Below are 14,329 nucleotides of genomic sequence, written 5' to 3' on the forward strand. Positions count from 1 at the left end.
AAAGTGATTTACTATATTACTTCTGTGTATTTTAAAAATATAATTTCTAAAAATTTATTGCTCTTAAAATACCATAAAAGAAATTTAATTTTGTGGCACTTTCATCTTCTTTTCGGCACAATATTTGAAAACCATTAGGCACATTTTGAAATTTTGAAATTCCATCCCTGATGTCAGCCGCCTACCGGGTGTATTGGCTTCATGCCATTCACCGTTGCTGTGGTCTCTTTCACTGCTTGTGTGGAAACTATCGACCACCACTACTGGATGCACATACTCCCCGCTGTTCCCACTCCGCTTTTGATGCTTCTTAGTTGGACCTCCTCTTTGCTTTACGCGTACTTGCTGCTCTCTAGTTTCATTCGAGCTAACGATTTTCGGTTCGTTTTCTCATGAGTTGTCCATTCTAGTAACATTAACCAAAAAAAAGCAAGCATTCTACGATTTGTACGTTTTTCTCACTAGGTTCTTCTCTTCTTTTTGATTGTTCACTGTTGCCAGTGTTGCCACACATCATCTTTTTCTATCAAAACTGGTAGTTTTTTTTTCATTTGGTATGTTGGTAGGTTAGTTTGGGTTTTGGTAGGTACCGCGAAAATAATAGAAAATATGTATCTCCGAACATTTTAGCATTTTTTTCTTAATGCACCTTCAAGTTAACTTAAATTGAACTGAACTATAAAGGTGTGAAAAACTACATATGGATGTATATGTACTGAAGACTGGTGTCCTGAAAACGGCTTGTCAATAAACCCACTAAAATTCTCCGTTGTCCCATTTACCAAAAGAGGGAAAGAGCCAACTTGACTAAGACCCACCTTGGCAGGGACAAAAATTTAGTGCCCAGAAGAGGCGAATTATCTAGGGCTCAATTGGAACTCGCATCTCTCCAATCCTACTAACAGGACTACAAGGGCGTGTTATACCTGTCAGAGACTTGGGGGAATATCACCTAAACTAACGTATTGGTCTTTCCAGACGGTAGTAAAACCCATTATTACATATGCGGCACTGACTTGGTGGCCAAAAGCTAAGCAAGCAGAAGTCCAACAGATGCCTTTAGTGCCATTACAGGTATTACTTCTTTGTCTATTCTGATTGAAAAAGGGTCTGCTGGAGCGCCCTACGGCTGCCAATACAATCAGCATGAAAAGTGGAGATCTTCGGGGTCATCTGAAGGTTCTCAAGCTATTCCTGGATGATCCCGCTATCAAGCTCACATACATCCTGAACCTACAAGGTCAGAAATCCTTAAAGGGATTCCTGTGAACCGATAATAACAATGATTGACGAAGGGTCCCAAATATCGTATACCGACGGATTGAAGATAAACGACGGGACTACTGGTGCAGGCATACTTGGACCAAGAGTACAGAAAAGTCTGCCATTGAATAAATATTATGGCGCGTAGTGAAGCAGCGTTAAAGGCCTTGGACACTTTTAAAACGGCATCATCGCTTGTGGACCACCTGGGAGCCCCTAATATCGTGAATGTCACGCAAAGCGTGCAGCCCAAATGCCCTTGCACGATCCCGAGCCTTGCTGCGTTACATCTAAAGGATACCCTGCAGAACTACTTAGAAGTTGGGAAGAATGCCAGATTGCTGCCCACTAGCGGAAGTCAAAGGTAATGAGACAACCTCTTTCCAGCAGGACCTCGGAAAGACTACATGAAATGAGCCGGTGCGATGAGGGCCTTAGAATTCTTACTGGCTACCTGATAGGTATTCCCGACGTAAAGAGAATACATTTGTACAAGTCCGTACAGTAAAATGAGTTGCTATACGGAGTTAGTTTTATTTTTATTTTACTAGCTGTGTTATAGTTTTATTAAATTTTAGGGAAAATTTTAGAATGGTAACCCCCGAGTGCGGAATTAAGGAAAATAGGGGGGGAAGAGGGGGTTCTAAAGGGGGTATATGTAAAGTTTTAAAGCGCGGAACCTTACAGTTTTCAAATAATTTGTTATTAAAGTTTGTAATTTTCACCAACTTGTATGGGACTATTTCACAATATATAATGCACTTTCCACTAAATTTACACGTTATTTACACTCAATATATGCGCAGTAGAGTGTGCACGTTCAAACAAATAAATAATTTTAGTATATTACAGCTTTTTTATCAAAAATTGATTGTTGTTTAATTTTATGAGAGTACATGCAGAATATGTGCAAATGGCAGCAGGACTGTGTTGCCATATCTAAAACCAAGAGTGGAAAGCAAGACCAAAAGAAAATACGATTAAAAGGAAAATACGATAAGGTTATTTTGTTCAGATTAAAATAAATAGTAGGGGGATCAGGGGCTGAACACCTTTCTGGGTAGGCGGCCTTCGGCCGCGTTTAGGGATTATAACCTCACAACGTAGAATTCTCCTTTCTGTGTTGCCATAGAAATGGGGCCGAACACCTTTTGCATAGAACACCTTTCTGCGTAGGCGGCCTTCGGCCGCGCTTAGGGATTATAACCCTGACTACGTAGAATTCTCCTTTCTGTGTGACCTAACTGTGATGTAACCTTGGGAAAGGATGAGGTAACTAGAATTCCCTTTCTGTGTGGTAAACCTGGGGCTGGCGCCCCAGTGATGCCTATTTTGGTTGGCCATAAAGGAAAGCCAACTGCACCTTTCTGCGTAGGCGGCCTTCGGCCGCACTTAGGGATTATAACCCTCACTACGTAGAATTCTCCTTTCTGTGTTGCCGGAAGAGGGGAATATGACCCCAAGCCGCCCCCTACTATTTATTTTTATCTGAACAAAAGAACCTTATCGTATTTTCTTTGGTCTTGCTTTCCACTCTTGGTTTTATAGATATGGCAACACAGTCCTGCTGCCATTTGCACATATTCTGCATGTACTCTCATAAAATTAAACAACAATCAATTTTTGATAAAAAAGCTGTAATATACTAAAATTATTTATTTGTTTGAACGTGCACACTCTAACTGCGCATATATTGAATGTAAATAACCTGTAAATTTAGTGGAAAGTGCATTAATAATAATAATAATAATAGATTGGCGCTTACACATATGTTAGTGTTTGGCCGAGCTTCTCCTCCGATTTGTGGCGTGCGCCTTGATGTTGTCACACAAAGCGGAGGGACCTACAGTTTTACGCCGACTCCGAACGGCGATTGTATTTTTATGAGAAGCTGTTTTTCATGGCAGAAATACACTCGGAGGTTTGCCATTGCCTGCCGAGGGACGACCGCTGTTAAGAAAAAACCTTTTTTCTATATTTTTGCGATGTTGCTTTGACCAGGGTTTGAACCCAGGCATTGTGGAGTGGAAGCGCGCACTGCTTACCACTACACCACAGCGGCCGACGGAAAAGTGGAAAGTGCATTATATATTGTAAAATAGTGCCATACAAGTTGGTTACAATTACAAACTTCAATAACAAATTCCTTAAAAAGTATAAGGTTGCGCGCTTTGAAACTTCATACAGGGAACTGTTAGACCCCCCTCTACCTCCCATATTTTCCTTAATGCTGTACTCCGGGGTGTCCAATCTAAAGTCCACCCAAATTTTATGATATCTACATTTTTAATAAACGTGACATTTAAAAAAATAATAATTTAAAACGCCCAAAAAATTTGGAAGGAAAAAAATTTGTTCGTGGCAACACTGACTTTGGCCTGCTCGTTTGCTTTTCTGCTTGCGCTCATATCTCCCTCGATGTGTTTTTGCCATTAGTACAAATTCAGTCGTTTGCCGGGGAAGTTGCACTGCTGCAAAAACGGTGTTGTTCGCGAAGGCGTGTTATAATACTCTACACTACTACTAATACTAATTGAAAAGAATAAATAAAAATAAAATACAACAAAAACGTGCACGGTGAACAAAGTCAGCCGCAACGCCAGCATCTGCGTTAACTGCAGTATTCCGATCAGCGAAAATATTAAAAATAAAAATAAGTTAAATACAGTGTGCGTGCTGTACAACAAATTGAGTTGTACCAATTTATTTCTAATTTCTTGTATACAAATAGTTATGTGTACATATGTACATATGTGTTGTATTTATAAGAAAACTCAAAGCACAGATAATTGCTATGGGGCGCTTTTTTAAAGCATCTGCCAATTTCTGTCGCAAAATGCCAAAAATAAGTGGACAAGGATTGCCGTTGTTGATTTTTATTATTACTATTTAGTGGCTTTGATAGTTGTTGGAGAAGAAAAGGTGTTGCTGGTATATTCTTTCGTTTTTTTTTTTACTTAAATGCATACAAAATCGTACGATTTTGCTAAAGAATACAGTTCAAGTGGTTTGATTGTTTGTTAACTTTCTGTTTCGATGAAAAAACAACGATTAAATTCAAGTTGTGCTGAAAAGCGATTTTTCGCTTCAAGAGCAGAAAAATTGAAGCCACCTAAATGAGAAAACGGTTAACATGTGCGAGCTAATGAATTAGAAAAATTAATAATAAAAAAGTTGTGAAACGAAAAACTAAAAAAAAAAATAAAAAATCTCATTAGATCGTAGATTTAAAATTGGTAAACTGAATTATGGCGAAATAAAAACGTCAATATCTGATAATAAATAGTCAATGCAAATTAAATAAAGTTAAAAGAAAATAAATTAATTAATTAGTTAAAAATATATACAAAAATAATAAACGAAATAAAATAAAGTAGGGTGAAATAAAATAAAATAAACAAAATAAAAAAGCTGGGTAAATAGAAGTGATGAATTAAATTATATTACAGTCAATGTAAAAGGTTAAGACCTCAAAATAAGTTCGTTTATATTTACTGCTATTTCCTTAAATCATACAGTAAAAATGATTCTGAATTTTGAGAACCATTTCACGAGAGAAGCTTTAATTTAAATATGTCCATAATAAATTATAAAAAAAATACTAAAAATATAACATGAAACAACAACTAGAAAAGAATCGGCGGAATAATTAACACTTCAAATACATACTTTTTTTTATTAAATTGATAATATGGCAGCGCTCGAATTTCGTTGACCTAAAATTAAGTGCAGTTAATTCCCGAGTTCCCGAGTCACTTTCAACGGAAGCAATTTAAGTGGAAAATGATTGCTTTTATTTGAATCTAATATGGAAACTGACGGAAAAAAATAATTTTTTACTTGCATAAATTGATTTCGTAAAACCGGTTAATGTAATCAACTAAAATATACTTTTCATATTAAATATGTAGAGGTTAAGTAAAGTATTACAGACATTTTTAACACTAAAAGTCAGTGCCAAATTTTTGTATATATCTGACTTTAGACAGTTTTTTCAAGAATGCGTATATAAAATAAAATATAGATCTTTAAGAATTTCTCGCCAAAAGTGAAAAATATCCAATATAATAATTAATATGTATAATCAAAAAATTTAGGTATAAATTTATGGAAGTATTAGGCGACGAAAAAAATATAAAAACTTTGTAAAATTACTTAAAATAGCTAAACTTTGTTTGTGGATCTAAGGTCTGCGATTAGAATATTCATAAATAGAAAGCGTCAGGAAAAAGATAATATTTGATCTAAATCCCAGCCCCTAATCAGAAATTCGAGTAAAAGCGATACAAAAAATACATACATACACTCCGTGTCAAAATTAGAAATCCCCCATATATCGATTAGCTTTAATAATTTTTTTTTGTTATTTCGTTTAGTTATTTTTTATAAAAATATACGTTAAATACCGAAAATCAACGGTAAGTAAGTATGTTAAGTACATACGACTTTATGTTACTAATGGGCTACAAAACTGCATACTCAAATATTTTGTAAGAAATTTAATTAAAAAGCTTGAAATGTTTGAAACTTGGATTTGTACGACTATTGCTTAAGAATAAACTGTATGAAAAAAAAAATAACAAAAAATTAAATGGTTAAAACTGTTCAATAAGTATGTGATGCGTTTATAATTTTTACACGGTGTGTATAGATAAGGTTTTGCTATCCATATGACGTTGGTTAAGCAGCGACCATTTAGTAACAGGATTTAAAGGATTATTGTTGAAAACATTTCTACTTTCAGAATTTCGAGTGATATTTTCTAAAAACTATACAGAAGTAAAATTTCATGAAAACCGTACAAAATAAAGTTTACCTTTAAATGTCAGTTGGCAAAACCAAATTTATGCGTGAATAATGCGTTTTAAACTAAATTGTTTACATTTCCACAAGTAAAAGATTATCCAAAAACCGTAAAAATAAGAAAGAGAAAAAGTACATCTTTCGCGCTTACCCACTTTTACGACTTTACACTCAAAATAATATAAATAAGAGATCCACTTTTATCCAATAAAACATACAAAACCAGACATAGCTATTAACAAATTAAAATATGTACTACGCTTACACCAAAGAATCGTTGCAGCTCAAATGCTTACAATCAACAAAAATTACCACATAGTACTATTGCCAGTTTTGTTTACAAGTTTGCTTTCGTGTTTTTTGTTTTTGTTTTTTTCTCCTTATTAATTAAAAATTCAAGCGAAAAAATTTCGCTTACAATGCACAATAAAGCTTTTGTCTGATACTAAATTCTCCATATGTGCATACATTAATTTAATTTTTCCAATATTTTTCCATTTTGCGCACACATTNCTTTTTTTTCTCCTTATTAATTAAAAATTCAAGCGAAAAAATTTCGCTTACAATGCACGATAAAGCTTTTGTCTGATACTAAATTCTCCATATGTGCATACATTAATTTAATTTTTCCAATATTTTTCCATTTTGCGCACACATTAAGTATGTATGTATGTATGTATTTTTAACCCTCTAAATTGGCCACAGCAACGACGCCGCACAACATGCCACAATGTGTGTATATATGTATATGCATGTATATGCATGTATTTACATATATTTGTATGTACTTAAGATATTTATANGTATTTTTAACCCTCTAAATTGGCCACAGCAACGACGCCGCACAACATGCCACAATGTGTGTATATATGTATATGCATGTATTTACATATATTTGTATGTACTTAAGATATTTATAACCCACTTAAGTTTGAATACACCTCGTCATCGTATTAGTTTTTTTTTTTCTGGTGTGTGTGTGTTTTTATGCATTTTTGTTGTGCTGCTTCCTTTCAAAGTCTTTCACCTGGAAAATAATTCATAGCTCTTTAGCTACATACTTAATTCTTTGCCCTGCTGGTTTTCGTAATACCCAAAACGCACACAAATACTACACACTTAGTTTATTTTCCACCAAAAAATAATAATTTTGTCGGTATTTGCTGCGTTTGTTTCTTCACTCGCCTTTTTTTCTTCTAAATTTTTAAATGATTATTTTTCACTATTTATTTGTGTTGTGTTTGTGCATATGTATGTATGTACATATGTATATGGTGTACTGTTGTTGCCGCTACTGACGCGCTTGTTTGTGCTTTTCTTCTGTACTTAATAATCAGCTCACGTTTATATTGTTACTGTAACCTTTTTTAGACTTTTATTTTAGGCTTATAAATAATTATATTTTTGTTTTCTTTACATTTTATTTATTTTTTATTCAATTCCAATCAGCTGTCTTTTGTGTGCCTCCAACGAGAAAACGTTGGCTAAATGTCTGCTCAGATGGTTTTTGGAGTGAGCGCTTTCTCATACACTATGCTCTCTCTCACTCCATCGCTCACACATTTTTCTTTTGAGCCACAGCATTTGCGATGTGTTTTTCGTTGCCAGCATTTTATGTTCGCCCCACCAACAATTTTTAACTACACCTTTCTTTGCGTGCTATTCGTAGTTTTTTTTTTTTTTACTTGAATGCACAAACATTCAAGACACTTAACTTTTTATTCACTTTGCTGGCCTTTCATTATACGTTTTAATGCTCACATTGCTGCTTCATTTAGTCGTACAAAATTTGCCGGTTTTATGCTGGTCTACTCGTCGCCAGGTATTCNGACTTTTTCTTCAACTATCTGTCTATTTATTCACTTTGCTGGCCTCTCATTATACGTTTTAATGCTCACATTGCTGCTTCATTTACTCGTACAAAATTTGCCGGTTTTATGCTGGTCTACTCGTCGCCAGGTATTCGTTGACTTCCCAATTTGATTGCTCTAAACGAGTTACCATGAAGTTACCATTTTATTTTAGGGTTTTCATTTGTCATGTTCTTTTATTTGCACAGTTGAACAATTACCATTTTTTTAAGTTGAGGCAGTTTTTTTTTATTTGTGCGTGTAATTGATTCTACCTTCTGCCTAATGTTTTCCTCTTCCACCTTCTTTATAACACTTTTTTTAGGTGTGTATTTAAATTTTGCTCGCTTCAAAACCTGTTTTGTGCCACTTTTCTTTCTATTTCTAGCCAGTTGACTTTTTGTTTTTGTTTTTTTATTCTATTACCAGTTGATTTTGGTGTGATTTTCTTCCCGCACTACTTTTCTACCGAAACCATCAACTTTGAAACTTATCCATTATTGTCATAATATGACAAACCATTGACTATAAATAAATTTACATACATATAAAAACGCCCCCATAGAAAATGGCTTAGGTAGAATTCAAACGCCTATTTTACAGAAACTAAACGCAGAAACATTTTTCTGTCTTAAATTGTTTCCAGATGTTGACCACTTTTGAGTACAGACTTGGGTAGGGCCTTTTATAATAAAAAGAAAATCCAATTTCTTTTGACTTTTATTATTATTTTGAGCAAGAAACATCGATATTATTTGGAGCAGAAAGAAACCGATAATTTGTACTTGTTATTTTTTTATGTATTCAATAAAAGTAAAGTTTAAAATAAACTTTTTGACCTGCATGTTTCCGAAAAGTTCGGAAAAATCTCGTAAACTTAGAAAAAGTAAAAAACGAAAAATCACTGAAATATATTAAAAAAGTCCCAGAAAGTCCCGAAAAGTAAAACACAAATAGTCCAGAATGAGTCCTGAAAAATAGAGCACGAAAAATTCGTAAAAATACTTAGGAAAAGTAGAACACGAAAAATCCCATAGCCAATATTGGCTATTTAAATATGAGCTATGCAACCCTGTGTTTCTGCAAACAACCAAGATTGATGATAGATTGTTTTATCAATTTTGCCAAACAATCAGCTGCTCGCCACAAAATGTAAACAAACAAACAAATGCAAAAACAACTTCAAGGAACAAGCAACAGTGTTGCCACTTGTTTGGTATATTTAAATAAAGTTAATATGAAGCCCAACGAAAGCTAAATGGCATTTAAATAACAATCCTAAATTAAACTGAACTGCCGTTTAAATATTCATGTAAAATTGAAAAAAAATTCGTTTGAAGGGCAGATAAATTTTAAACACAACTTCAGAAAACGGAATTAAGAATCCGGTAAATTGCTAATTTATGTTGAACTGCCTCGAAATAATCTTGAACAGTTAAAATAAAGGCCGAAAAAATCATGAAGCATTATGTTTTATTACCAGTGCTTAAAAAGTAATCGGTATTTCTTATTCATAATAATAAGAGTCATCAGAAAATAATAAACAATATCTTCGAAAAAAGGTTTATACATGATTTTAAAATCGTCAATTTAAATTGTTTTTACAGCAGATGTTTGATTGAACATCTAATGGGTTACTTAAGTAAAAAAAAAAAAATCGTATTAAACTTTTTTAAGTAGTTTGCGAATTTTACATACTCGTAGTATACATTTTGCTTTCTTTTTACGATGCGCTCGAATCTATTTCCCACTTCCAAATTTAACACAAAAGCAATGCTATTTTTTTAAATTTCACACGCATGCTGCCATATTTGTGATTTAAACATAAAATACTTTCATTTTTTTATAGTGGCCATAAAATTCCGCATACAGCATTATTCGCCTTAATTGGCAACTCGCAGCCGGCTGAAACTATATTTATTTTTCCTTAAACGGCAACAATTAATGCAATGCGTTCGCTTCAATTAATACACACACACACAAAAAATATCGTACATAAAACCAGAATGTTTGGCATCGTAAACTCGTTCCAAACACTGTTCCATTTATTTCCGTGGGGTCAGCGTGTTGTGCATTAAATTTACATACGATTGCCTTAGTTAGTTAGTTACTCAGCTCTGCAATTCTCCAACTCGCTCGTTGCTACACATTCATTCAATTGTAAAAATAACTTTTTTTTGTGTGAAATTAGCTTAAAATAAAATGTAACGGTAAGAGGCATAAATAACGCTCGTAAATCTATAAATGTGGTTTTCGCAGAGTGCTTTTTTGTTTTTTGGTCATAATATTAGACAAAACTCTAATTGCCTAGTGTCGCTGCTCGTTGGTTGCTCGCTTCTCGCTTTCTTTCCTAGCGCAAAGTTTTCATTGTAAATTAAAATTACTTTTTCCATTTATTCATATTAATGCTTTTTTTGTATAAGTTTTTTTTTCTCGTCCACTTGCTCTACTCTCGGCCTCATAATTTCGGTTCGTACCGGTGTAAATTTAATAATTAGTGCTTTCGTGGTACTGCATTTATTAGTGCTGGTGACTTCACAGTGGTTTGTTATCAATTCTCTTGCTCACCGGAAAATGATAATTGTACAAGCGGCGCGTGGATTTGAAATAAAGACAGAAAGAAAGAAACGATTAATGAACGGAAATAAAAATGCGCGTAGAGCTAGTAGCTAATAGTTTTAGTAGTTTTGCATATACATACATATCTTAATAAATGAAGAGAAAAAAGTATATCATGGAAGTAAAAAAATAATAAAAATTTAAGTAAAAAGTGGATCGCGTTTACTAAGAGCCTCTAAAATTTTGCAAGTAAAATTTCCCATGAGATTCAAATGTATGTATCAACAAGCAGGAAAACCCTTAAGAGATTAATAAATCATAAAAATGCGTTTGTGGCAGTTGGCGAGATTTTTTTGTTCATTCCATAAAAATATATTTTTAGCCTTACGAAAGATTGAAGACGGGCAAATCTTAGAAGCNCAGCGCAAAGTTTTCATTGTAAATTAAAATTACTTTTTCCATTTATTCATATTAATGCTTTTTTTGTATAAGTTTTTTTTTTCTCGTCCACTTGCTCTACTCTCGGCCTCATAATTTCGGTTCGTACCGGTGTAAATTTAATAATTAGTGCTTTCGTGGTACTGCATTTATTAGTGCTGGTGACTTCACAGTGGTTTGTTATCAATTCTCTTGCTCACCGGAAAATGATAATTGTACAAGCGGCGCGTGGATTTGAAATAAAGACAGAAAGAAAGAAACGATTAATGAACGGAAATAAAAATGCGCGTAGAGTTAGTAGCTAATAGTTTTAGTAGTTTTGTATATACATACATATCTTAATAAATGAAGAGAAAAAAGTATATCATGGAAGTAAAAAAAAAAATAAAAATTTAAGTAAAAAGTGGATCGCGTTTACTAAGAGCCTCTAAAATTTTGCAAGCAAAATTTCCCATGAGATTCAAATGTATGTATCAACAAGCAGGAAAACCCTTAAGAGATTAATAAATCATAAAAATGCGTTTGTGGCAGTTGGCGAGATTTTTTTGTTCATTCCATAAAAATATATTTTTAGCCTTACGAAAGATTGAAGACGGGCAAATCTTAGAAGCTTGACAAAAAGTTGTTGGACGTATTGGTTTCAAACGAATAGNCTCTAAAATTTTGCAAGCAAAATTTCCCATGAGATTCAAATGTATGTATCAACAAGCAGGAAAACCCTTAAGAGATTAATAAATCATAAAAATGCGTTTGTGGCAGTTGGCGAGATTTTTTTGTTCATTCCATAAAAATATATTTTTAGCCTTACGAAAGATTGAAGACGGGCAAATCTTAGAAGCTTGACAAAAAGTTGTTGGACGTATTGGTTTCAAACGAATAGGAAAAAATCTAAGAGATATAAATAATCAAAATAAAAAGGAAAGTAAAAACAAATAAAAAAATAAAAATAAAATAAAAAGATGAAAAATAAAGTAAGGAACGTAGAAATTAATACAAAATTAAAAATGCACGAGATTTAGATAATAAAATGTAATAATTATAGTGAAGCTAAATTAAAAATAAAATAAACATTAAATAACCACAATTACAAAAAAATATACATCAAATCTTCGTATGTATATACAATAAATATTTAAAAATATAATATATTCATACAAAAATTAAAAATTAGGTTTATAAAGAAATAATATAAAAAACAATAAATAATTAAAATAAAATAACCTTCTCCTTTTTTTGAAGTCGATTAAAAATATAACATAAAATAAAACACAACACAACAAAGCGTGGCCAAAAAATAAACAATGAAATAAAATTAAAAAAAGAAACAATTAAAAAAAATATAAAATTTAATAAAGCATTATGAATTTAGTTAAAAAAAAATAAGGATTCTATGAAAAAATTAAGCGTCTAGTTAAATAATACAACTCAAAAATTAAAAATGTATGTCCAAAAATGAAATAAATGAAAATTAAACGATAAATAGAAAATTAAAAAAACGAAATTAAAAAAAGAAAAAATTAAGTGAAAGACATAAAAAAATTTNTAAATAATATAAAAAACAATAAATAATTAAAATAAAACACAACACAACAAAGCGTGGCAAAAAAATAAACAATGAAATAAAATTAAAAAAAGAAACAATTAAAAAAATATAAAATTTAATAAAGCATTAAGAATTTAGTTAAAAAAATAAGGATTCTATGAAAAAATTAAGCGTCTAGTTAAATAATACAACTAAAAGATTAAAAATGTATGTCCAAAAATGAAATAAATGAGAAATTAAACGATAAATAGAAAATTAAGAAAACGAAATTAAAAAAAGAAAAAATTAAGTGAAAGACATAAAAAAATTTGGCCAATTGTGACATCAAAACTTATAAAAAATCTTTAATTAATTTAAATATGAAGAATTTAGCTAAAAAATAAGGCATTCAATTTAAAAAAAAAGTTAAGAATCTAGTTAAAAAATAGAGAATATAAATAAAAGATNTAATTTAAAAAAAAGTTAAGAATCTAGTTAAAAAATAGAGAATATAAATAAAAGATGGGAAATACTTTTAAATAAATCTTAAAAACGTTCGCTGATGCGTAGTTTGAATTACTGGTGAAAACTACGAAATCAAGCTGTAGTTATTTTTATTAGTGTTTCAAATAAAAAAAAACTTAAATTAAACAAAAGTTACAGACACGGGGAGAGATTAAATATTTTGTGCAGCAAATCGAAATTTCAGTATTCTGTAATCAACTGCTTTTGGAAAAGTTTTTATTTACTNAATATATTGTGCAGCAAATCTAAATTTCAGTATTCTGTAATCAACTGCTTTTGGAAAAGTTTTTATTTACTATCGTTTTTATTTGCATCGATTACCATTGCAGGATTAAAAACTAAGGACGCGGTTTTTGTGGAAAAGCGTTGGATTCAGTTGAGTACGTACATTTAAATAAGATAAACGCATTTCTTAGTTGTAAGACATATTCTTTTATTATAAATTTTATTTAATTAACAAAAACTTAATTTCTGTTATGAAGGACGTGAAAAATAATTAACGGTAGAATGTTAGGCGTTATCGGCGTTACTAAATATAAATCCTTGAATGAAACCCATTCAAGAGAGATGATTTCCAAAACGAACTGATCTTTAGGGCTTTACGGTGAAATCCTGGTTATTTTTTTAGTCCTAAAATAACACAAAGAGGTAGTTTTATATAATTTTAAGTAATTCAAATTAACTCCATCATTTGATGGAGCACGAATATGTTTAAGTGGGCGGTATATTTTTAGTTAAAATTATATAAGGCAGTTGAGAATTGCAGACGAACGAAATATTAGCACAACTTTGTTTGCAAAATTAAACTAGGAATTTTCTCTAATTTGGTCCTTCTGTAGCGACTTTTTTAAATTCCATCTCCCCTTGAGATTTAAAAGGAAATCAAGGCGAAGTTTCCAGGCTTACCAGACCAACACAAACAACTGTATGTAATACATATAGCCCATGTTTAACTACGTTGATAAGCGCTAAATACATATTTGTTTGATGTTTGCAGTAGTTTTACTAAAAAACACTTGTCACCGTAAAGTCAAAAATTTAATGCTTGCACTAATCCAAAAAAAAATACATTCGGTTACATAACGACGAAACATACATATGCGTGTTGGTTGTTTGTATATATATGCAAGCGTGTTAGTACTTGAAGAAGTATGTAATTGATTGCTTATCGCGTTATTTTCTGATATTTTTATTTTTAAGTGTGTACAAGGTCAGCTTAAGTCAAGTGGTTTGTCGATACGCTCGTTAGTGTAGCTGCCTATTTATACTTGCTTATCTCAAATGCCGGTTCTATTATTTTTTTTTTCTCCGATACTTAATCTTTTTATTGATTGAGTGATTTTTAGCGTTCTTTNTCTAAGTCAAGTGG

General features: G+C 31.9%; 1 protein-coding gene across 11 annotated transcripts in view; it reads left to right on the plus strand.

The window, feature by feature from the left end:
- Window positions 1–3,715: 3,715 nt before the first annotated feature.
- Window positions 3,716–14,329, plus strand: part of gish (casein kinase I gish) — an 86,909-nt gene continuing 76,295 nt past the window's right edge. For 8 of the 11 annotated variants that reach the window (XM_017615414.1, XM_017615418.1, XM_017615420.1 and 5 more), the window contains exons 1-2: window positions 3,716–3,932; window positions 13,290–13,340. The gene's annotated coding sequence lies outside the window, so the exon portion shown is untranslated. The remainder of the gene's footprint in view (window positions 3,933–13,289; window positions 13,341–14,329) is intronic. The other 3 variants (XM_017615423.1, XM_017615424.1, XM_017615425.1) reach the window with 1 other exon arrangement.

The sequence above is a fragment of the Rhagoletis zephyria genome, unplaced genomic scaffold, assembly GCF_001687245.7.
Source record: "Rhagoletis zephyria isolate East Lansing unplaced genomic scaffold, Rhagoletis_zephyria_1.1 Rzeph_scaffold_01014, whole genome shotgun sequence".
Lineage (NCBI taxonomy): Eukaryota > Metazoa > Arthropoda > Insecta > Diptera > Tephritidae > Rhagoletis > Rhagoletis zephyria.